The sequence below is a fragment of the Equus quagga genome, chromosome 3, assembly GCF_021613505.1.
Source record: "Equus quagga isolate Etosha38 chromosome 3, UCLA_HA_Equagga_1.0, whole genome shotgun sequence".
In the NCBI taxonomy this organism is placed as follows: domain Eukaryota; kingdom Metazoa; phylum Chordata; class Mammalia; order Perissodactyla; family Equidae; genus Equus; species Equus quagga.
Genome location: NC_060269.1, coordinates 13,096,727 through 13,122,944, shown reverse-complemented (window position 1 = coordinate 13,122,944; position 26,218 = coordinate 13,096,727). Strand labels below are relative to the sequence as shown.

The following is a 26,218-nucleotide window of genomic DNA, read 5'->3' as shown; positions in this document are numbered from 1 at the left end:
AAAATGCAAAACAAACAAATGGGGAACCAATGGAGATTTTTGAACAGGGAAAGACTTCCTTTGAGAAGATTAGTCAGCTCTGTACCTAATACACTGGAAACTCCGCAGACTGGAAGCCTAAAGATCAAGTACACGCAAACTGAAATATCCTAGGGACTGGCAATAATAGAATAAAAATTAAAATATCTTTTAAAAAGAAGGCGTTGAGAGCAGAGAGGTGAAGAGGAAATCAGCAGTACAACTGACAGACCTAGCCAGGAGAACCAAAACGGAGAAAACCACAGAGTATGCCAAGATTTCAAAACTGGGTGGCTAAGTGAATAGCTGAATCATGACTAGAAAGAAGACAGTCAAGAGGAAAAGTAGAGTGAGGTGATGCTTAATTCAGTGATCGCTCAAGCAGTGCGGTGAGATTATGGAACAGCCTTGTCCAGAGAAATGAAAATGCACACCTGGGAGCCCAGTGCCTGGGTACCGAAACCCTATAGGCCGCGGGGCCCAGGTTGTGCACACAGCCCTGGAGGCGGGAGAACGTCCTTCATCTACCACCTGCGTCTTATAGAAAGGGTGGTAGTTCATTTTAGCTTTCCGTGTAGTCCGCTCCCACTAACTGCTTCCTCTTCTCCCGCTGGTCACCCTGTACTAAAGACTCATCAACAAATCAAGCAGTTTCTCTCCTGAGATTGCCATAGAATACAAAACTTTAAAGCTTCGACTTTCAGTATTCTCTAAGAATAACAGAAGGGTGGGTGGTAGAAATATTTCTATCAGAAAGATTAAAAAAAAAGATTAGGTTTAGGTTTGGCATTTAAATGTCTATGCTTCAATTATCTGGGAAATTTAGTGACATGGAACAAATCTTCCCTGGGCAAGGCTGGGAAAATGAGGTGTCGCTGTATGGGTTTCACAATACTAAATCATAGATTATACATAGTGAAGAGACTGAGAGGTAATTTCGGGTTCCTCTTCAGAAAGGGGGATCAGAGAGATTTTTAAAAAATAATAACCATCAAATACAGTAATGGCATACACTCTGAAAATATTGTGTATTGCAAGCCATTTATTATGTCTGTTACATTTCAGGAAAGATAACCAGTCAATATTGCAATCTTAAACATAAACTTGCAGAGTGCTAAGTTCTCTTCCCAACTAAACTTCAAAACCCTCAAAGATGATTGTCTATAATAAATGAAACAAAGTAGTTTACTCATGGCTCAAAGTGAGACTTTGAAGTTCGATTTTAAAGAACATATTTGGAAGTAGTTCTCAAAAAGAATGTTATTTAGGAGAATGAAAGGAAATATTCAATCTTTTTAAATCTTACTTTTCAGTCTCTCTGAGAAATGCTTTAATGCTCCCTTTGATATGATACGATTCATATCGCCCCTTTAAAAAACATAACAACAAAAACCTCTTTAAAATCAGCAATTCAAAAATTCTATAATCCCACGATCTATGTCCATTTTGGAATCATGACACCATAATGCTTGTAAGGATGCCATTATTTTATGTACCACAGAGAAAGGAAAAAATACCACTACATGAGTTATAACACAATGTTTTCTGTAACTTGGAACTTGTACAACGTACTTACTGAAATGGCTTTTTAGTACTTGTTGAAGTATAAGTTTTTATCTCATTTTTATGCAAATGAAAATGTAAGCCAAACAAGCTGGTTAAGGTGTCCCTGAACCTTACTCACATTCCAAGTCCCCTTTCAAAATATTTTCAACACAAAGTCGCGGGTGACCGTGTTTTCCCACAAGATACTGTCATCTATGTCATCAAGAGGGATGGTTGTGCAACACTGTCTCTGGAATCTTATTCCAAGTTGCTGATGCTCATTCTGCAAGTTTTCACGCACATGGACAAGCAATGACAGCTACATCAGGACAAGATACAACTTGTTTCCAGGCATGTTAAACTGTGAAGAAAAAATGTAAATATTAGAATCTTTGAACAATATCTTAAGAGCTAAAATATAGTAAAGAAATTTGTTCTATAGCACTAGTTTCTTACAGACAGCTTGGAAGTTCTTCACTGCTCATCTGAGCTTGTAAATCTGGAGTTTCAAAAAGTGTTAACTCCACTTTAACAGTTTAATTTAGAGCTTAAAAAAAAAACAGTCGTGCTTCTACTGCTTCTTTTACTGTAGTGACATCAGCACCAACAAAGGAACCGGCACTAGCATCTTTACCAGATGCTGGAAAACCACCAATTTATTTGCACTTACATCTTAGGGGCTATTAAATTTACATAGAACTGAACTCATCCTATTCCCACATTCCCAAGGGGGGAAGAAAGTCCTTGCTTCTCAGAGGTTATAAGTAAACATAAGATGGGTTTTTTGGGGGGAAAATTTTCTTCTTATTTCAAGTTTATAGGCTGATTTCTGGAAATTAGGTTCAAATTTTCTGAGGCTGTAAACACTGAATCAAGCACATACTCTTGAAGTAAACATGCTAGGAGTTAGACTAGTATAATACAGATGATTAAGGCATTGCTGTGCTCACTTTTGGAAGTTTATACTTAAACCAGAGAAAATCAGCTACAAGATGAATCTAAACAAATATTATGCCTGAATATATTATATACACTGAAATTTCAGTTTTTCAGCTTTTGTAGCAAGAATGACTCAGATCAGCTTTGAGGTTTTTCTTTTACTCGCCAAAAATCACACAAAGTAAAAAACACAGAAACAGCTAAATGTTTTCTAGAATTTACATGTAAAATGTTTTAAATGCTAAATTCTGATCCATGTGCCAGTGGGAAAAATCACATAAATGTGCAACTAGATTTTCAGGCAGGGAGGTTAGGAATAAAGAAAACAGCAAGTGATATATATGCTTCACTAGGCACATCTCTTCATGCATACATTTATTATTTCTTTAAGACATATAAATATTATCAATTTTTTATTAAAGCATGAAAGAAAAGCAACCTGAAATGAGTCAACTGAAAAAAAGAATTGTAATAACTACAAAATACTACAAATAAAACTATGTTAACGTATACCTTTATTTCACATAGGAAAATAGATTTAGCCAGAAGTGATATTCAAAGTATTTGATAACTGCTGGGCACAGACACCGATCAATGAGAGCAGTACTACTGTCAACAACCAGAACAACCTTACAGGGCTATCCACTGGATACCAAGCCAGCAGTCTGTGTGTGATAATGCTCCACAAAATGGCTCAGCATCCTAATATATGAAAGAAATAAATGAAACATTTCAGTTACTTATTGTTTGTTTGTTTACTTGCTAGAAGATTTTTGTGTTTCCTTGCACTAATCAATTAATGTGGGGAAAAACCTTGATTTCATTTGTTTAGAAAAAACTGTGCACTTTTTCCATTGATGATGAAGGAATGATGAAGACATGGTGGCCAGCTAGTTAAATTTCTAGAGACGATAGAAGGATCTGATAAAGGGAGAAAAAAAGAATTCAGAAAAATGACAACAAAGAAGAAAGACGGCCAACGAGAAATTCCTAGTAGCTGTCATGGTCAGAGGACTCCTAAGAACTACTGTCTTGATTTAATCTGCTTTTTTTGTTCTTTCTGTCTTTAATCCTCCTGTACTAACATCAAACCTAAGACTCTGACACAGATAACCATGTTGTAGTGTAGCTTGGAGGAACTAAAGAACCAAAGCTACGTCCTATACTGAAGAAAGAAGCAGAGTAGAAAAAGGACAGAAACTAAAGAAAATGACAAATAGGAATTGAGAAACCTACAGGAGCAGCAATTTAGAGCACGTTAGAAATTGTCCCACCCCAAACCAAGAATCAATAGAAATATTGGGCAACGTGGTGTGACTCTCACAATACCTACGATGGGAGTTGGTCTATTACATTTGGATATATACAAAAAGAAGTAGGTCATACCAGAAAGCTCGAGTACTTGGGACATCTTTGCTTTACTATATAATACTTTACTACATAATAATGCTTGTCATTAGTTGTTTTATTTCTCAGTGTCAAAGAATCTGAAAAGCTACTTTAGAATAGGTACAGATTTATGGTTTATCTGGTACAAATGTTGCTTTTCTAATTTCTATTCTTTTAGAAATGTACACTTCCAAGTTACTCAGATCTTTGACTCAATTTTTTTTTACCACGTTTCATCATTTTAAGATATTAAAGGTTCCCATCAAATAAACCGAAAACCTCCTCTCTCATCCTAAAAAATACAGCCAAATCAATCAGTATTATTCTTACTCAAATGCATGGAGAGGCTGTCACATATTTATGGACGATTTGAATGGAAATACAGAAAAAGAACATTCTTGATGTCAGTAAAGCATAATCACTCATATGGACCATAACTGACTCTGAAACCAATTTCTTCGTCAATGTTTGTATAGGAGATGGCTTGGAAATGGGCCAACTCTTTAAGGCCCACCTGTGTCAAATCAGAGCCTGGGAACTACTCTAGAGGTAGGAATTATGTGAGGCAGATAAAATTTTTATTTACTTCTTGGAATTCTATTCCATGTCTAAATTTCTGACATAAAAATTCTCAGAATGTTGTTATTTAGAATATTTGAGTGAAGTAAGCAAGTGGGACAAAACAAAAGGTTGAAGAACATTATGAATCTCCACATCAAATAATGAGCCTTGATTTTTGTGAGGTAATTTATCTGCCAATAAAATAACCTGGAATGCAAGAAGGAGGTAGACCAAATAAAGAACAGATATTAAATAGAACAAAGTTGAAGAGCTGCAGAGTCCTAAGTGGAAGTCCAGTCATCGCTGTTTCAGAGCACAGGCTGTAAACATTCTCAAGAGAGAAAACGAAGATGATTTTGGTCTCTCTGGGTATTAACAACATAATATCCGTGAAAAAGTGACAGATACTCGTAGGGAGTCATTTGACTTTCAACAAGTGCTTCATCATCTTTTGCTAATCCTAAAACAATTTAATTTAACAAAATTCTACTGGTAGAGGCCATTTTACAACTGATTGGTTTTTGTATACTGATTTTGTGTCTCGAGAACGTGCAAAATTCACTCATTAGTTTGAATAAGTTTTAGTGGATTGCATTGGATTTTCTAAGAGACAATCTTGCTCCCTGCCAATAAAGACAGTTCTACTTTTTCCTTTCCAATCTGTATGCCTCTGGGTTTTTTTCCCCTTTATTGCACTGTCTAGATCCTACAATATTGAACAGAAGTGGTGAAAACAGACCACTTTCACTTATTCCTGATCTTAGAGAGGAAAATACTTAGTCTTTCATCATGGAATATAATTTTAATTGTAGGCTTTTTATAACTCTTTATCAGCGTAAGGAAATTCCCTTTTATTCCTAGCTTTCTGAAACATTTCAATCAGGAATAGATACTGAATCTTGTCAAACACTTTTTCTGCATCCCTTGACCTGATCATGGTGTATTAAATTGATTGATTTCCAAATGTTTAACTTTGCATTCCTGGGTTTATCTCGGTCACTAGGTATTATCAGTTCTATATAATGTTAAATTTGATTTTTGAAAATTTTGTTAAGACTTTTTCCATCTGTGCTAATCATGGATATTGGTCTGTAGTCTTCTTTTCATGCAATGTCTTCGTCTGATTTTGGTATCAGGGTAGTCCTGGCCTTGTACAATAGTTTGGGAAGCCTTCACTCCTCTTCAAATTTTGGAATAATTTACATAAAATTGATATTATTTCTTACTTAAATGCTTTGCGGAATTCAACAGTGAAGCCAGTTGGGCATGGTTTTTTCTTTGTGGGAAAGTTTTTAACTACAAATTCAATTCCTTTAATAGATACAGGGCGATTCAGGTTATCTATTTCCTCTTGAATGAGCTTTGATAGTCTATGTCTTTCAAGGAGTTTGTCCATATCATTTATCATATATTAATTATTAGCATGAAATTGTACATAATGTTGCCGTATTATCTTTCTTTATTGATAGATAATTGACATATTGTATGAGCTTTATATGTACAACATAATGATTTGATATATGTATATATTGCAAAATTATTACCCCCAATAAGTTTGGTTAACATCCATCACCACACTTAGGTATAATTTTTTTTTCTTAGGATGAGAACTTTCAAGATCTACTCTCTCAGCAACTTTCAAATACACAATACAGTATTGTAAACCATGGTCACCATGCTGTACCTTACATCCTCAGGACCTATTTATCTTGTAACTGGAAGGTTGTACCTTTTGACCCCCCTCACTCATTTTGTGCCCCCACCCCTACCCCCTAATTCTGACAACCACCAGTCTGTTCTCTGTATCTATGAGTTCAATTTTGTTTTTTTTTTTTAATTCTGCGTATAAGTGAGACCATCCAGTATTTGTCTTTCTCTGTCTGACTTATTTCACTTAGCATAATGCCCTTGGGGTTCATCCATGTTGTCATAAATATCAAGATTTCATTCTTTTTTATGGCTGAATAATATTTCATTGTGTGTGTGTGTGTGTGTATATATATATATATGTATATGTATATACCACAACTACTTTATCCATTCATCCATTGATGAACATTTAGGTCATTTCCATGTCTTGGCCATTGTAGATAATGCTGCAATGAACATAGGAGTGTAGACATCCTTTCGAGTTAGTGGGGTTTTTTTCTTTGGATATATCCCAGAAGTAGAATTACTGGAACATTGGGTAGTTCTAATTTTTTGGGAAACCTCCCTTCTGTTTTCCAAAATGCCTGTACCATTTTACATTCCTACCAAGAGTGGACAAGGGTTCCCTTTTCTCCACATCCTCACCACCATTTGTTATTCTCATCTTTTTGGGAATAGCCATTCTAACAGGTGTGAGGTCATTGTGGTTTTGATTCACATTTCCCTGGTGATTAATGATGCTGAGCACCTTTTCATGTATCTGTTGACCATTTGCATGTCTTCTTCCTTATTATTTTTTTAAATATCTGTACAATCTGCAGTGATGTCACCTCTCTTTTTTTTTTTAAAGATTGGCACCTGAGCTAACAACTATTGCCAATCCCCCCTGCTTTTTTCTCCCCAAATCCCCCCAGTATATAGTTGTATATTTTTTTAGTTGTGGGTCCTTCTAGTTGTGGCAGGTGGGACACCACTTCAACATGGCCTGATGAGCGGTGCCATGTCCACACCCAGGATCTGAACCAGTGAAACCCTGGGCCACCACAGCGGACCGTGCGGACTTAACTGCTCGGCCATGGGGCTGGCCCCTCACCTCTCTTATTCCTGATATTTGCAATATGGGTTTCCTCTTTTTTTTTTCCTGATCACTCTGACTAGAGTTTTACAGTATTATTGATATTCTCAGAGAATTAGTTTTTGGTTTCATTGATTTTTCTCTGTTATTTTTGTTTCCTTTTTATTTAATGGATTTTGCTGGTATTTTCATTATTTTTTTCTGCTGCTAATTTTGGGTTTCATTTGCTCTTTTTCAAGTTCCTTAAGGTTAAAGTTTAGGTCATTGATGACCTTTTCTTCCCTAAAATATGCATTTAGTGCTATAAATTTCTCTTTACATATTGTTTAGCTGCACTCTATAAATTTTAGCTGTTGTGTTTTAGTTTTATTCAGACCAAAATACTTTCTAATTGTTCCTTTAATTTCTTCTATGAAGCATGGTTTATTTAAAAGTGTGTTATTTAGAATACCTTTCTATTATTGATTTCTAATTTAATTGCGTTAGGGTTAGAGAATCTATTTCATATGATTTTAATCTTTCTAATTTTACTGAATCTTATTTTATGGCTCAGCATATGATCTATCTTGATAAATACTTGCTGTGCACTAGAGAAGAATGTATATTCTGCTGTTATTAGTTGGAGGGTGCTATAACTGTCATTTAGTTCAAATTGGTGGATGCTGTTGCTCAACTCTACAACCCTCCTAATATTCTGGCTTCTTATTCTATCAATTGTTGAAAACAGGTATTGAAATCTCCAACAATCATTGTGAATTTATCTATTCCTCCTTACAGTTCTATCAGTTTTTGTTTCATGTATTTGGAAATTCTGTTATTAAATACATCAATATTTAGAATTGGTGTGTGCCAGTGGTACCATAAAGTGGGGTGCTGCTTTAAGAAATTCCTAAAAATATGGGAAGTGGCTTTAGAACTGAGTAACGAGTAGAGGCTGGAGGAATTTTGATTGCATGATACAAATATGGACATCAAGGGTGATTCTGATGCCAGCTCAGAAAGAAAAGAGGACAGCTATAGAGAAAGCTATTATCTCCTTAGAGAATACATAAATAATAATGAGTAGACTCTTGGTAGAAATATGCATGGTAAAGGCCATTCTGGGAAGGTCTTGGATGGAAATGAGGAACATCTTGTTGGAAACTGGAGAAAAGGTGATCCTTGTTATAAAGTAGCAAATAACTTGGGCAAATCATGTTCATGTTCTAGTGTTTTGTAGAAGGTAGAAGTTCCAAGTAATGAAATTGGATATTTAGCTGAGGAGATTTCTAAGCAAAGCATTGAAGGAAGGGCTTGACTCCTCCTGGCTACCTATAGTAAATTATCAAAGGAGAGAGACAAATTGAAGAGAGAATTGTTAAGCAAAAAGGAACCAGAACTTGGAGCTGAGGCAAAATCTCAGCCTTTCTATACTGAAAAAATGAGATAGATTGTTCTGAAGAGAACACTAAGGGTGGGTCTGAGCTATCATTTGATAAAGAGCTGATGAGTCTGACTCATGAACTTAATCAGCCATCTCAGCAGAGACCAGGAATAAACAGAGGATTGTACCAGCAAAGACACTGCCAGTTTGAACTAAAGAGGACAGAGAAAGTGGGAGAGAATGAAGGCTGTTGGACTCCTTGGATTTTACAAGATGGGACCATAGAGCTATTCATCTGTGAATATATTCTTCAAGAAAAGGGAAGGGAAGAAGCATCCCAAAGGTGATTCAGAGATCATCAGGGCTGCCTCTCCCGCCACAGGCCCAGAGGAAGAGGGGAGAGGGCAGCCTCCACCTTGGTCTCAAAGGCTGGGACCACTACCCCCACACAAAGCCCCCCATGTGGGTGGGTCCTCCACAGAGAGCCTCGGCCCTGCCTAGCCAAGGGGGTGGGGTTGACCCACTGAGCTTTGGGAGTGACTTTGCCAGACCAGTGGGCCTGGAGGGAAGAACATTAGGCCAAAACAGATTATTCTTGCACCTTAATATCTAATGGATTTGCCTTGTTAAGTTTTAGACTTCCTTAGGGCCCAGCACTCCTCCTTTCTTTCCCATTCCTTTCTTTTGGAATGGGAACGTGCATCCTATGTCTGTCCCACCTCTGTATTTTGAAAGGGAATAATTTATCTGGCTTCACAGGTTCACAGTTAGAGAAGAATCATGCCTCAAGATGAATTCTATCTTGAGTTTCACTCGGATTCGATTTAGATGATATTTAGATGAGACTGGACTCCAGACTTTACAGTTGATGCTGGAACAACTTAAGACTTTCAGGGCTGTTAGGATGAAATGAATATATTTTTGCAATATATGCATGCAAAAAGGACATGAATTTTGGGGGTCTGGGGTGGAATGTTGTGGACTGAATGTTTGTGTGCCCCCAAAATTCATATGTTGAAGCCCTGACCCCTGATGTGATGGTGTGAGGAGTTGGGGGTCGTTGGGAGGTGATTAGGTTTAGATGAGGTCATGAGGGTGGAGCTCTCATGATGGCATTAGTGCCCTTAAAAGAAGAAAAAGAGACACCAGACTTTCCTCGCTCTGCCATGTGAAGACACAGCAAGAAGATAGCCATCTGCAAGCCGGGTCAAAGGCCCCCTGATCTTGGACTTCCCAGCCTTCCTAAGTGTGAGAAATAAATTCCTGTTGCTTAAGCCAGTCGGTCTATGATATTTGTTTCTGAGAGCCCAACAGACTAAGACACCCAGTGGTATGTCTTGATAGAGCTTAGGAAATTAGAAGGTTAAAGCTTGTTACAAGGGATATGGTCTTCCCTAGCACTTAGCATGGTGCCTGGCACACAGCAGACTCCCCAGAAACCTGTCATTTTGAATGAATGTGAGTTATGAAAAAGAATTCTCACGGGAAGATAGAATAAGCAAACATTTTATGGATAAGAAATTCTATGTTGGAAGACAGGTTACCATGTGCTGAAATAAACAAGAGGGACGTGGATGGTTGCCCTGGGTCTTACAGAATCTTCACCAGTGGAAAGGAGTAGGAAAAAACATTCCAGGAAGAGAGAATTGTAAGAAAAGAAGTGGAAAGTGGGATGCATGAGGTACATAAGGTTAGTGTGTAAGTCGAGTTGCTTGCAACAGAAAATTCACATAGAGAACTATAAGAGATAATATAGGACAGGGCCATTTAATTAATATTGGGTAGGGACTTGAACAGCAGGCTATTGCACTGGAACATTAATATAAAGTACACTAAAGAGTTTTCAAGAAGGGATAGATATTAAATGAAGCTTCCACTATACAGTGCTTCATTTTTTCTGCTTCTTCTCCAAAGCTGAATCAAGAAATGCAGGCTCCACTCCATAGCAGTTTGCAATCTCAATACCACTATCAGACTGGCCTCTTAACATCTGGTGATCCAGCACTGACAGCTGGATTTCCTTAGTCTTATAGCTGTCTTTCTCTCTCTACTTTCTGCCAGGTCAATTGGCCTAAAATCCCAGCTCCCCCTAGATTCATCCTATTCCATCTCACCCCACACACAAACTGTGTAATTAGGATTCTGTCTTGAACCTAAGCAGATAACGAGGAGTCCCTCGTCCTCTGCCTCAACTATGAGAAGCCTTTCTCTTCACACGAATACTGCCCTCTGTACTTGTTTCCCACTGGCAAGGGATGTGGCAAATGGGAAGATTTTGTGATATGCACTGTGACTTTCCTGACTTCCAGAATTGCTACTTAATATCTTTATTGCTATTCCCCAGCAGAAAAACATGGTTCCTAGGGCCGGCCCCATGGCCAAGTGGTGAAGTCCACATGCTCCACTTTGATGGCCCAGGGTTTCGCTGGTTCGGATCCTGGGCGTGGACATGGCACCGCTTGTCAGGCCACGCTGAGGTGGCGTTGCACATGCCACAGCTAGAAGGACCCACAAGTGAAATATACAACTCTGTACTGGGGGGATTGGGGGAGAAAAAGCAGAAAAAAAAGTGGTTCCTATTACTATAATTGTCCACTTGCTGCTTAAGCTTCTGAGCTCGCCATGGACCAGACTACACATGGAGTCAACTTGCCAAGGCTCAGTTTCACTTACTGCATTTTCCTCCCTCTCCTCCTTGGTTGAATATCACTGTAGTCCCAGGATATCTCATACCTATGCCCAACCAAATTTAACATAGCCACCATCCTGTCCTTTTAAAAACTCCTTTAATAACTTGTCAATATGTACTGAATAAAATCCAAACAACCTGCTCCCAATTGAAGTTTCTCAACAATCTGGTCTTAAGTTTCAATTATCTATTACTGTCCAACAAATCTCATCACTGAGCTGCCCCTGGAATATTACTGATCTTCTCCCTACATCTGGGCTTCACCTGACAATTCTTTCTTAACCAAGCATAACCAGCTACCTCCCCTCCTTATACTAAAATCATATTCCCATTTCAAGACCCAACTGAAATCTTACCTTCCTTCCAAAGTGGTTGATTTAAGGGTACCCTCCCCAGGCTGAGGAAGAGGACATAAAGAGGTGACAGAAGCTACACTAGGAGAGAGTGCCACAGAGGAAGGGACCTCAGACATGATAGATTATAAGTCCTCTTGAGAGGGAAGCCATAAAGAGCACATGCTCATCCTTTGTCCAAGAGGCCTTGTAGACTTTTCTCCTTTATCAAACAAGAACTAGCTCCTCGTAAAGCCAAAAAGCATTGTTTGTATTACCCTAAATTCCCTTTTTAATTAGTGATGGTAAGATCAGAAGCAGTGCAAATGAAAATGGCATAAAAACACAGCCTATCACTTTTAGAAGTGTTAATGAATGCCCCGTGGATTTTTTTTTTTAATTGCATGCGAACAGACAAGGAAATGTCTCCATAAAACTGTCGCTTCTCAGGGAAAAGTGTTAATGCTATGTAAATTACAATTTGAAAGTCTCCTTAACTGAAATCAGCAACACCAAGAACTGTGCATAGGGAAGACACAGCTCACCAGCCCTGAGAACAGAGCTGTCCAACCTGCTGATCACTGTAGGTATCTGTAGCTTAGCCATTGTAGGCAACTCTCTCATTTTATGTTACAATGTCAGCAAGGAGTTCTAATCGACTTCAAAGAGATTTTCCCGACTTCAAAGAGATTTTCCCGACTTCAAAGAGATTTTCCCTGGTTGGGAACCCATGATGGGGGCAGGGTGGAGGGAGAGTGGGGCACAAACTGGGTTTCTTTCCTTGAGAAAATTTCAACAAGGCTAAAGAATTCTTAAGAAATGGAAGTAACTGCACATGCACCAGTAAAGAAACTTCTCATCCAATATGATTCATAAATTTTTCCATTAGACAAATACAATTTTTAAAAAGTTTGAAATGAACTTTTTTTTTAGATTTAGCTACAGATATTAAAACATAAATTTAGTACCATTCCTATTCTCTTTATATTATTCAAATATTAAAAAGGTGATTGTATTTCCATTCTTTTTCTCATTCCTTCCCAGCTTCAGGCAAAAGCTTTTTAATCATATTATCCTCTGGTAGCACAGTTAAAAGAAATCATTAGTCACAGTGTGTATAATCTTTATAAATTTTATCTTAGCATTAGTTAAGAGAAAGCCTGAGGCTTTTCAACCTGGAAAAGATATACTGCTCTGTTAAGAATTAATAGATGTATATTATGGAGATATAATTGCTTTAGGGGGCCAGCTAGAACACTGAAGCAATTTTAAGAAGAAAAGGAATATTTTACATAGAGAAATGCAAAATCAATAGTTTAAGCTAAAAAAACAAAAACAACTTTTTTGTTTACTTGGAGTAACATTTTCTATACAGAGTGAGTCACCATTTTTCAGAAGTATACATCACAGTTTCACTTATTTGAGAAATATTTACTGAACACTTGCCATGTGCCCTTTGTGTAATGAGCTGTGCAACTTGTGGAAGAAACAGACACAATGTTTACCCTCAAGAAATACTGTCCTACTTACGAGGAAGAGGAAGACCAACAATCTAAATATCAGCTCCGCGTAAAATGATACATACTGTGATAAAAACTATTTACACAACGCCACAGGGAAGGAGAAAGCAAACATTTACTAAGCTGTGGTGGTGAATGAAAAGGGTGTTTGAAGAAAATTTCATAGAGAAAGTGACCTTGAGCTAGATAGACCTTGAAAGATGAGAATGATTTCATTAAGCAGAGAAATAAACAAAAGTCGCTCTGGACAGCGAGATCAGGCTGAGAAGAGCCAAAGTTAGGTGACTCAAAACAAGCTTGTGGGCGCTTTACGTACTCTAGCGCTATGCTTCTCAAAGTGTGGTCCAGAGACCAGCAGGAACAGCATCCCCGGGAGCTTATTAGAAATGCAGAACCTCAAGTCTCACCCAGATCTCCTGAATCAGGGTCCGCATTTTAACACGATCCCTTGGAAAGCTAAGGACATTAAAATTTGAGAAGCACTGGTCCAGAGCCTAGCGGAGGGAGAATGATGTCAGAGATGAAGATGCAGAGACAGGTAGATGTCCTTGATGTATGCCATGAGGTTTATACCCAGCAGAAGGATTTAAGAGTTTCTTAAGCAAAGGAGTGATAGGATCCGTGACTTATAAAGATAGTTCTAGTGGCAATGTGGAGATATGTTTGTGTGAAAAGAAAATTGGACACAGGAAGATCAGCTATGGGGCTGCAATAACATGAGGAGAATGATAGCTACTATTTATTGAGTGCCTACTACATGCCAGACATTGTTCTATAAACTTTCTATTCTATATCTTCCCATAATCCCCATCCTGCAGCTAAGAAACCATACAGGAAAGATTTTTAAAAATTGCCCAAAATTATATAACAAGTAAGTGGCAGAAGAATTTTAACCCCAGTCTAATTTCAAAATTTGAGTTCTACCTCCAAAATATACCCCAAGTTCACCTCCTTCACTTCATCTGCACCCTAGTGGATAGTGTCCCCATCTTTGAATGACCTCGATAGTCTGCTGTAAGCTTCTACTCTTGCTTGCTATCATCCATCTGTTATGCAGCAGTCCAAATGATCTTTTAAAAACAGAAATCCTCTACCTAGCATCGAACATAGAATAAAATATAAGTGTTTTATCCAAAGCCCACAAGTCCATAATAATTTGGTCTCTGCCTATATCTGAGATCTCATCTTGTAACACCCTCTTACACCACTGCATTCGGTCTACTATGCAGTAAATAACATGAAGCTTTTTTGCCATCAAGATTTTGCACTGACGGTATGCTTTGCCTAGGTCACTCTCATCCAGCCCTTTGCATGATGATTGGCTCGAAACCGATAACTTGTTGCTGTCAACAAGCAGGGCTCATCTCTCAGGCTGTGTCCCCTGCAGTTCCCTGTTTGCAAAGCAGCTGCTGAGCCTCTCCCTCCTCTTCTAAGCGCATTAGAGCATCTTGTTGGCTCCATTCAGTGGCTATTTTCACAAATGAGTAAAAATTATCAGGATGATTTTGCATTTCCCATTTTAGAAACAAAATATCAAGTGGTGGAAAAGTACGTGGAAAAGGAGGAACAGTAATAATACACATTAAAACATCTTCCCGCTCAACTATAATGGCTCTCACTTTGAATTAAACCTGAGGGGCAATGGTTATCTGGCAGCTTGTTTTTTTCAAGCGGGCGAAGCAGTTCTCCACTGAATAGCACTCAGTAATCTGCCTCGGTCTAGGACGCAAGGATGAAAGGTCAAGAAGAATGTGCACGAAATTCACATTAAAACTCTCTTTGCACACTACTCGGTGATTTAAAATCAGTTTGTATACTTTTTATCCTATTTGCTTACAGATTAATCCTATGAATTAAACATTAGGCAATCAAAACTCTCTACTGTGTTGTTCTTATCACCATATATTCCTTCATTCTCTTTATATTTAAAAAATAAAAAAGCCCTCTTTTGAACCCATTTCTCTCCCGGTACTAAATTACATGCTACACTTTGTACCAAAACCCCTGCAAAGACCTGAAGTTCACCGCGGTCTGCTTTTGCCTGCACTGTTCTACAGAAACTGCTCTCAGCAACTTCAATGAAATTGAAAAATTCCTTAAAAAACCCAAAGTATCAAATCTCACTCAAGAGGAGACAGATAACTTGAACAGTCCTATATCTATTAAAGAAACAGAATTTGTCCTTAAAAACCTTCCAACAAAGATAATTCCAGGTCCAGATATTTTCACTAGTAAATTCTACCCAGTCTTTAATAAAGAAATATTATAAATTATATACAACTTGTTCCAGACTCTAGAAGGGGAGAAAACATTTCTTAATTTATTTTACAGAGGCAGCTTTACCCTGAAACCAAAACCAGATGATGACATTATCAGAAAAAGAAAAGTACAGACCAATCTCCCTTATGAACACAGATGCAAAATTCTTCGACAAACCATTAGCAAACCCCATCCAGCAATACAGAAAAAGGATGATCCATCATGACCAAGTGGGGTTCTTACCAGTCTATAAGGCTGGTGCAACATCTGAAAATCAACCAATGGGACTTCCACTTGCATTTAAGATTGAGTGCGAGAGGCTAGATTGACACTTCCTCATGAGACAACTGAAAACATATGAAATATATGACAAAATATATGAAACAACAGCACTCAGGACATTGGGTATCAGGCAATGATGGGCAGTGATCCCTCAGAGACAGGGAGCTGTTGATGACCTAGCTCACAGCCTGAAGAAAGTTTCCAGGACATGGACCAGGGAGGGGGACGTCAGACAGAGCCCAGGCATCTGCTTGAGCTGAGGAAGCAGAGCTGGGAGTCCAGGGGAGTGAAGGTGGCTAAAGTTTGCACCAGGGTACTGAATGGGACAAAATTTTGCACAGAGAGATCTCCTGAGATCTGCAAATGTTTCCACTGAGTATTCAGTCTAGTACTGACCAGTACAGACCTGTGAGGAGACTATCTGAGGGCAGGTGGAAAACCGCATGAAAAGATTAGAAAGATAAACAAACACACAGATAAGGAGAACAGATTGGTGGTTACCCTAGGGGAAGGGTGAAAGGGGTAAAGGTGGGTCTGGCCCATAGCTGAGTGGTTAAGTTCACATGCTCCACTTTGGCAGCCCAGGGTTCAACAGTTCAGATCCTGGGTGAAAACCTAGCAATGCTCATCAGGTCATGCTGAGGCAGAGTCCCGCGTAGAAGAGCCAGAAGCACCTACAACTAGGATATATAACTATGTACTGGGGGAGCTTTGGGGAGGAAAAAAAAAGAGGAAGATTGGCAACAAGTGTTAGCTCAGGGCCAATCTTCCTCACCAAAAAAAAAAAAAAAGAAAAGAAAAGAAAGAAGTTAAGGGGCATAGTGTACAGTGACAGATAAAAACTACACTATTGGTGGTGAACACGATGCAGTCTATACAGAAACTGATATGTAATAATGTACACCTGAAATTTACACAATGTTATAAGCCAATATGACCTCAATAAAATAAAAAATAAAAAAGGTTAGAAGAAGCAGCATCCAGAGGCCAAACAAGGTCAGGAATAAAGCCTCTCCAACCATAAGACTGTAAAATCACGTAATCAGTGGTCGTTGGTAAGGGTAGTAAGAAGGTTCTTACCTCAGTGGTGGGTGAAAATTAACTCTGGACTAAATACAGCTCTACTTCCGCCTAACCAAGTTTAAAAGCAAGACTCAGATCAAATGATTTCCAACTAACTGTCCTAGAACAAGCACAAGAATATTCAAAGGAATACAAAAATATTCAGCACCCAAGGTAAAATGTACAGTGTTTTATATCAAATACAGGCATACAAAGAAACAGGAAAATATGGTCTATAATGAGAAAAAAAGAATCAATCAATTATAACTCACACATAAATGACACAGATGATAGAACTATTAGACAAGGACATTAAACAAGTTTTTTTTTGTTGTTTTGAGGAAGATTAGCCCTGAGCTAACACCTGCCATCAATCCTCCTCTTTTTTTGCTGAGGAAGACTGGCCCTGAGCTAACATACGTACCCATTTTCCTCTACTTTATATGTGGGATGTCTACCACAGCATGGCTTGCTAAGAGGTGCCGTGTGCGCACCCATGATCTGAACCAGCGAACCCTGGGCTGCTGAAGCGGAATGTGCGAACTTAATCACTGCACCACCAGGCCAGCCCCCAGACTAGCTTTTACAACTGTTTTCCTGATGTTCAAGCAGTCAGAAAAGAGATTGAACATATTATGTAAAACATAGAAGATATAAAAGTGACCCACATGGGATGTCTAGAGATGAAGATTATAACATCTAACAGCAAAAATATATGAGGTGGGATTAATAAATTATACATGGAAGAGAAAAAGATTAATGAACTTGAAGACAGAGCAATAGAAACTATCCAAAATGAAATATATAGAGAAGAAATATTGAAAATGTTAACAGAGTATTTGTCAACTGTGGGATGACCATAAGCTACCAAATATGCACATAATTGGAGTCTCCAAAAGGGTGGAAGGGGGAAATATTTGCAGCAACAATGGCTGAAAATTTACCAAATTTGATTAAAGTCATAAACCCATAGGTCTGAGAAACACAACAAACCACAAGAACAAGAAACATGGAAGAAAAAAACATACAGCAAGCACATTATAATGAAATTATTTAAAGTCAGTGCTAACGAGGAAATCTTAAAAGCTACCTGAGGACAAAGACAGATTTCATACAGAGGCACAAAGATAGGGGGTGATAGGTGATTTCTAGTAGAAAATAATGAAAGCCAGAAGACAAGTCCAGTAATATCTTTAAAGTACTAAAAGAAAAGCACCATAAACCTGAGATTCTTTACCCAGAAAAATATCATACAAAAATCAAGGCAAAATAAAGACTTTTTCAGGCATATGAAAGTTGAAAGTTTTATCACTAGAAGATCATAAACTTCAAAAAATGTTGAAATCCTTCAAGCAGAAGTAAAATGATACCAAATGGAAACTGGTCTCTACGCAATGGAATGAAGAATGCTGGATATGGTGATCATGAGGCTAAATATAAAGAAGATTTTTTTTTCTAAAGGATTGGTTCCTGAGCTAACAACTGTTGCCAATCTTCTTTTTTTGTTTCTTTTTTTAATTGCTTTTTCTCCCCAAATCCCCCCAGTACATAGTTGTATATTTTAGTTGTGGGTCCTTCTGGTTGTGCATGTAGGATGCCACCTCAACATGACCTGATGAGTTGTGCCATGTCTGCGCCTAGGATCCGAACCAGTGAAACCCTGGGCCGCCGAAGCAGAGCACACGAACTTAACCACTTGGCCACGGGTCTGGCCCCATAAAGAAGATTTTTTAAGTTATTATTTAAATATCTTAAAATATAATCATCTGCTCAAAGTAAAAATGATAACAATGTATTAGGGGCTTAGTAGCATACGTAGAAGTAAAACGTTTACCAACAATAGCACAGAAAGGGAAGTAATGGAAGTATACTATATTTAACGTTCATATTCCATATGTAAAGTATTAAAACATCCCTTGGAGGTAGGCTGTGATAAGTTAAAGATGTATATATTCACTGTAAAATAACCACTAGAACAATACAGCAGAGGGTTATAACCAGTAAGCTAAGGAGGTGAAATGGAATCCCAAAAAAGTACATAATTAATCCATTTGATGACAAAAATAAAAAAGAGGTGGAAAGAAATAGCGTAGATATCTGATATAAGAGGTTAATTTTGGAATTTCATAATATTAATTTCTTGCTCTTAGTGCACTGAATTATATTTACAATAATATAATTTTCTCTCTACCTACTATATTATAATCACTTCAAATGTCGCAGTCATTTAAAAAAGTAAATCAACACATTTTCTTATGGACTACATTATATTTTAAATTATAACATTTGTTTCCAAGTCTAATCAAAGATTTTTCTTTTTGAATTATGATCATTCTCAAACATTCTCAAACAATGCTCAAATTATCTCTATAGAAAATAAAAAATATAAAACAGATGTGTCAATACCTCATAAAATAAAATGAGCACATATCCTCCAAGTTACATCTAGCTTCCAGACAACTGGGCAGGAACATTCTGTAGGGGCATCAAGAATGCTGACAACTGGTCAGTCCCATTTCCTTCTCTGTAATTCAAACTGGAGACAAAAAAAAACCATGAAAGTCAAATGGCAGGAAATTTGATTTGACCTTTCTAACTAAACCTTCTGTTATCTAAATTTGAACCTTTTCACTGACTAGTAGGTTATCTATATAGCAGTATCAATTATCATTTTTTGTTCAAGGATGAGACTACATGTGTTCCTGGTACTTCCTCTGAGGATGGCTCAGTCTTCTGAATCAGCTGCCTCTTCGCTAACTACTTCAGATTTGAGGCGGGGGGTGGGGGGTGGGGAAGGGCTGGCTAAAATGATTTCTCACATATTGATAGAGAATATATCTCCTGGGAGGGGAGCTCCATTTACCTGGCTATCGGTTCCATGTGGCAGTTTATCCACTGAAGCCACCTTTCTGACTTCTGCTCCAACCAGATGAGGAATGATTAAGAGGGAGGCTTGTACTTATTGGCTGTGCCGGTGGCAAAGAGCGTAACCCTGTGTAAATTAGGGGTGCACACCAATTAAGCCATAGATCTCAAGAAATCCACATTGTTATTTTACCCAGGTAAAACTGGTAGATTGATTAATGAACAAACTACAATTATTGGAGGCTTCTATTATGAAAAGAAGTCTCACTTTTGGACTAAGCAAGGTTGAAGTACCACTCAAGAACCCATGGAATCCAGAGGCTAAGGTTCAATTTAAAATCTTATGTCTGAAATACTCTGATTCTAGGAATCAGCTTTCTCTTTAATCAAGGTGCCATAGTGACTATTTTATCCTCTCAGAATCCTGCACCTGTCTCTAGATTGGTTCCAGACTCAGGATGAGGAGAAAGGAATAGCACTTATTGATCTGCTTAGACTCCAATATCTGGTAAATGAGCAGGGAATCGCAAGAAATAATTAGGAAATGAATGAGGGAGGGAACAAAATAGCATGGGAAATCAGAGTTTTGATCCAGGGCTGGGGCTTTCGTGTGTTGGGCTATGGAGCCTTTCAAGCCTGGGTGAGGCAGAGTTGGGCAGGGAACTTGAGAATCTTGGCAGCTCTGGCTGACCTTCCAGGTGCGCCTGAAGTAGGGATTTGGTGATTTTAGGCGTTGTTGGGTGAAATAATATTTGCAGCTTTTACAGTGTCTTTGAGCGAAGTCTTCAGGCCTGCACTTTAAAGATCAAAGGCAGACATGGCTGCTAGCTGGGCCTTGTCTGCTTCTCAGATGTGTGTCACCTGCTCTGGGACCCTCAGGTGTGTAGTCACTATTCTTGGTGTGAGCTCCACAGGGCTGCAGAGTGGGAAAAGAACAAAGACCAAAAGAAACCCTTTATAAGAGGAAAACTGTCTTTTCACGTGGTCCACTCAAGTCAAAGAGTCTTCATCAGCAGATGCAAATGCACCCCAGAGGGTTCTGTTGCCTACACAGAAGATAAATGATGAGGAAGATGAGCAAAACAAAGGAAGTTATGGAGAGTTCTTCGATGATAATTATGACTATCTACAGCACCTGAAAGAACCATCGGGGGCCCTCCACATTTGTTCCCAAAAACGGCTTAAGTACACGTAACAGGAGAGGTGAGAAAGAAGAAACTTCAGTGATTCCAGGCCCTGGAATTAATTTCCTTAATCAGTATTTGCATTAGTTTGAGGAAGATATTGGATTGGTAAATAAATCCAATTGAGTGCTCCTGTTTTGGGCCCTCAATTGGATTTGGATCCTGACATTTTTGTAGCTCTTGGCGATAATTTTGACTTTGATAATTCAGATAGTGTATGTGAATATGATTTTATTATTCAGGCTGATGAGGAAAAAGAGAAGAAGAGAAAATGGATGTACAAAAAGCTGAAGCTGAAAATGGCAGTGAGTGGGAAGATATGGATGGGAAGGAAAATGATAGGGAGGAATGAGGACTATGATTTTCAAAGCCCATTATCAGACGAAGACGACTTGTCTGCCTGGGTACACTTCATAGAAAGTCACTTTTTTAGGAAAGAAAAATGAAAGAGTATTCTATCACTTCCTCAGTCATGAAAAGAAATGAGTGGCCAACTCTACATGAGAAGTGTGAGAAGTTTTATGAGCAATATGATGAGGATAAGATCGCCAAACCTTATCAATGCCAAATTGGAGGTTTCCATTCATGTAGATAGCAACTGGTGACATGAAGTTTTGAATGATTGACATAAAGAGAAGGCAGAGAATTCTATAAAGCTGAATACTCTTTAAGCCTCTGAGGATAAAGGTATGGCAGTAAACAAAATTTATGAGTCTGAGTAGGAAAAGACCATTCCTGTAGTTTCAGAGGAAGCAAGAGAAGGGGGATTGCGAATTCATTTCTAGCACATGCTCACACTTACACAACCATCCTTAGCTTATCAAGTATCAACTAAAGTCCAAACAAATCCAAATATTTTCTAAAACAGGAATATCCCTCAATGGTTTATCAAAGAAAGGACTCATGGCAAAGCAAATTAATAAATGCAGATTGTTAACGGCAGTGATCTGCCTGAGGTATGAAACTAATCACCTTCTAAAAATGAAAGCAAAGAAAATAAGAGAGCCAGAAAGTAAGTTAGAAGAGCAGAAGGAACAGAGAGTGTAGACGAAAGCTAACAAACTAGGCTTCAAATTGAAGAAAAGAAGGCAGGAAAGGGAGGGACTGAATGGGAAGAATGTTGAGGGTCTAAAGTGATGACAACAGGACATTTAGGAAAGGTACATTTCCCATTAGGGACTCCTCATGATGTTCAATGATGCCTTAGAACCTTTAAGTGATAAAACTCTGCCATTTTTACTGACAGGTACTGAGAAAAAGTATAGAGTTTGAATTAATTTTATACCAGCAAGTTTTCCCTGCTGACCATCTACATATTGTCATATTTTTATTTTTATTTTAATATCTATTCAAGTCGTTTTTAACATTTAATTAACTTTAATGTTATGCTATAAGCTTACATAAACTCTAAAATAAATGATTTTACAATCAATGGAAAATATCTTCACGACTTGAAAAAAAATCCAAGGGCAACAAAGTTCCATAAGGACTATAATAGTGATGGGCGGAGTTCTAGTTTTAAGTTCCTAGGGCAGGCCCTTGACAGGCTGCTGTAGATCAGCTGCCCCAAATAATTTTCCTTTTTTAATTAGGCTTTAAACTATATTCAGAGCCAAGCAGGAATCTGTGGAAGAGCTCACTGCTCGAGTCATGTGGCTTTGCTCATGGCCTCCAGGTTATCCTCTGGCTGCCACATCACCAATTGTCTTTGATGCATAGATTCTGGTGGTAGGTTTAGATACCAGAGACCAAACTATTATTTCACCAGGAGAAGAGTGATAGATTTTATCAATGAACAAATAAAAATGGAGGAGACTCTTATTATAAAGAGACTATGTCACATTTTCTTAAGGTAAAGAAACAATTCTGAAAATAAGGCAAGGAAAGTATAAGAAAGCAATTTCACAGGGCTGCTCCTGGAATATACTGACTCTAGAAATCAGACATGTGCTAGAAATTAAGAAGGAAGAGGAGTGGTTTGAAAAATATGCTTGAGTCTTATTAGCAGAATAGGAGAAGTTTGAGCGTAATAACCAGGAAAGAAAGAGAGTATCACTAAAATTGAAGGAAACAGAAGAAAGACTGAGATTTTAAAAGACAAGTGAGACACCAATGAAATGGAAAGTGCGATGATCAGAGGCCAGGCTATATATCTAAAGGCAAAAAGAGGTGCACCCGAGTGGAAAAGCTACTTCTGTTAATGAGCTTATTAGATAAAGGAGGTGATGACTGAAGTGTTATCAGATCAGAAAGTGAGGCTGATGCCCAAAGCCATCTCACAAAGAGTGGCAAGATCTTCAAGAGCAGATTGAAGTAACTACCTAAGAGAACCAGGATCCAGAAAACGATGGAGAAACGTGCTCTTAGTATCCCTGTCAATGCTCCACATACCGACAGGTTCACCAAGTGGATTCAGAAAGACTGTCAATATATAATAGGCAAGGAAGACCACTGTTAAGTGGTACTTACCGTTAAGTGAGCTTCACGCTAAAACAGTTACTATAAATGGGATGCAATTATTACCTGTGTCCCGAGAAACAGACATATAAAATTTACCACATTAGGTTCCTAAGGAAGTCCAGGGAAGATGAGATATTCTAAAACAATATAAATATTAGCTATTATCATTTTTACTATTATCTCTATGATGACTACTAATATAATTACTGTTACTACTATTGCTGTGGCTACTGAAACGGTACCATGCAAAAAAAAAAGATAGATTCAGTCTGGTTCTGTCTAGGAGATAAAGTAGGATAGGATTTGTGGACTACTTTTGGCCAACTCAGAACTTATTTTTTATCTCTTATTATGGGGAGACTCATAGGTCAGAATCTAGTAAAGGATATTAGTGAAACAAATATGTGGGCCCCAAATAAAGAAAAAAACTCAGATTCAGCAAACAGTGCTATCACTGCATGAGATAAAAGAAGAAAATAAGCATATTACTCTGTTAAAAATTAATTAACTTGCCCTTCCTAAAAGGGGTATGGGAAAATCAAAAGTCAAAGACTAGGGGCATGTTCTACTTCGGTAGTTCTGGCACATTTGACAAGTCCTGACAGTGTCTTGAGTTAGGGATATTGATCTTAACTATGCCTTTAGTTTTCAAAAACCTCCAAAAGAGCTCCCCATTACTAATTAGCTGTGTTAGCCAGTCTCAAAGATGCCCCCAATGATCCCTGCCTCATGACATTCACACCCTTGTATAGTTCTCTCCCATATTGTATGTGAATTGGTCAGTGGGACCAATAGAATATTACAGAAGTGATAATATGTCACTTTCAAGGTTAGGTCATAAAAGATATTGTGACTTTCTCCTTGCTCTTTCTCTTGAATCACTCTCTAGTGCAGTGAACATGTATGATTTTTGTGTTCTCTATAATGTTTATATTTTCCAAGTTTTCTAAAATTGGTGTTGTTTTAAAATTTAAGATTAGAAAAGGCAATGATGTATTTAATAGGCAGAGAGGAGAGAGAGAGAACATGCATGGCCGAGGGAGTGGCTTGAATGAAGCTACAGTATCAGAAGTGAGTGGGTTTGCCCCTGAGTGAGATTGGCATCCCTCAGAAGCAGACCCTGAGACTAGGACTTGATGCAGGTGGCCCCTGGAAGCACCAGGACAGAAGTGGAGAGGTGAGACCAAGATGGGAAGGAAGGCAATACAAGGTGTGTTCAAGATTAAGATACCAGTGTGGGCAACCAGGACTCAAGTTCACTGGAAACTTCTGGGACACCCACCCAAGGGAGGAAAAAGGCTGGAGAATTTAATCACCAACTCTTTCTGTTGTTGGTTGAGGGCCATTACCAGCAGTATTTACAGTGCTTCCAAACTATTCCGTGTCTGGGCTGAAGGCAATCCTGCAGCCAACGTGCTTGTGGTAAGAAATGCACAGAAATGCAGAGGATTGGGGAAAGATGGTCACACACACTGGCAGGGTCTGCTGATCTGCTACATCAGCAGAGGACACATGCAGGAGACACTGGCCAGTGATGCTGGGATGATAGACTGGGATTGGCTTGTGGCTTCGAATTCTTAAATAAAAAACTTGGGCTTTATTTTATAAGCAATGAAAGAACTGAAGAGTTTATTTACAAACATTTTACTATGCAGAATTTCAAACATTTATAAGATTATTAAAAAAAAACAGTATAGTGAACCTCCATGAGCCCATCACCTAGTCCCAGTAAGCATCAGCTCTGACCTATCTTACTCTATCTACACTCCCACCCACGTTTTCCCATTCCATATTATTTGAATCAAATCCTAGACACCATATCAATTATTTATAAATATTTCAGTATGTTTGTGTAAAAGACAAGGACCTCTTTTTATTAATCCAACTGTAATATCACCATCAAATCTTAAAAGATAACAGTTTCTTAATACCATCAAATATCCAGGCAATGTTCAAACTATTAACTGACTGAAAGTTTTTAAGAGAAGAATTATGTAGTGAAAGCAATTATTTAGAAATGTTGCTCTCACACCAGTGTGCAGGATGTATTAAAGTCAAGAGATCCAGCCCAGGGAAGGGGGGAGGGAGTAAAAGGTCATCATGACAGGACAGACATGAGATATCCAATGTGTGAGCTAGTGTGATGGTAATCAGGATGGAAACATGGACCCTGAGTGAGAGACCTGGTAGGACCCAGAAAAAGCCAGGATGAAAGCAGCACAAAAGTTGGAAGAACAGTACTTCCACCAGGACACACAGGTAAGCATAAGAGATCACTCATATAGTATGAAAGATGATGAATTTAGTCATAGACCTATTGGCTTTAAAAAAGGATGGGCATCTGGTTGGAAATGTACAGAGAATATCAGGAATATGCAGAAACACCGTTTGGAGGAGAGACTAGGATTGGAGATCTAGATTTGGGAATCACAGAGGTTATGGATAATTGAAAGAAAGCGTGTGAAAAGAGAAAAATAGTAAAGGGCAGGACAGAACTTCATACTTGCCTTAAGGAACCAGAAATTAAAATAAAATGCCATGAAAAAAGACAAGAAAGGAACAGTCAAGGAGGTGAGAAAGAAGCAAGAATTGAGATTTATCACAAAAGCTAATTTCAAGAAGGATAGAGAATCCCAAAATATAAAACGTGCAGGAAAATATTCTGGGGAATCTAAAGTCATCAAATGCTCGGTGGTACTCATTTAGTCATATATTCAGCGACTCTTACCGAGTTCTTATCACATGTCAAACACTGTGATAGCTTCCGGACATAGATGGAAAAGCCAGCCAAGACCCCTCCTTCTCCAAGCTTATAGTGTAGTGAGAGAAGCAGATATTAATTAACTGACTGTGCAAGTAATTATCAACCGCAGTGAGTGCAATGTGGGGAAATCCAAGATGGCAGGAATGAGAGCACCATAGGGGAACTTTATCTGCTCTGGGAGAGTAGGATGGGTAAAGGATGGCTTCCTTGGAATCTTCAATAAATTTGATAGCCACATCCCAGGAATCCTCTAGCACTGCT

The 26,218-nt window shown here is 38.3% G+C and overlaps 1 long non-coding RNA gene and 1 pseudogene across 1 annotated transcript; one reads left to right on the top strand and one right to left on the bottom strand.

Annotated features, from left to right (window-relative positions):
• Window positions 1-1,164: 1,164 nt before the first annotated feature.
• On the bottom strand, window positions 1,165-19,224 carry LOC124236632 (uncharacterized). Its single transcript, XR_006887817.1, has 3 exons — window positions 19,091-19,224; window positions 3,137-3,204; window positions 1,165-1,924 (listed from the first exon to the last, which is right to left on the bottom strand). It is a non-coding gene; the product is annotated as an uncharacterized LOC124236632 (long non-coding RNA).
• Window positions 19,225-20,169: 945 nt separating this feature from the next.
• Window positions 20,170-21,870, top strand: LOC124237264 (protein LTV1 homolog; annotated as a pseudogene).
• Window positions 21,871-26,218: the final 4,348 nt, after the last annotated feature.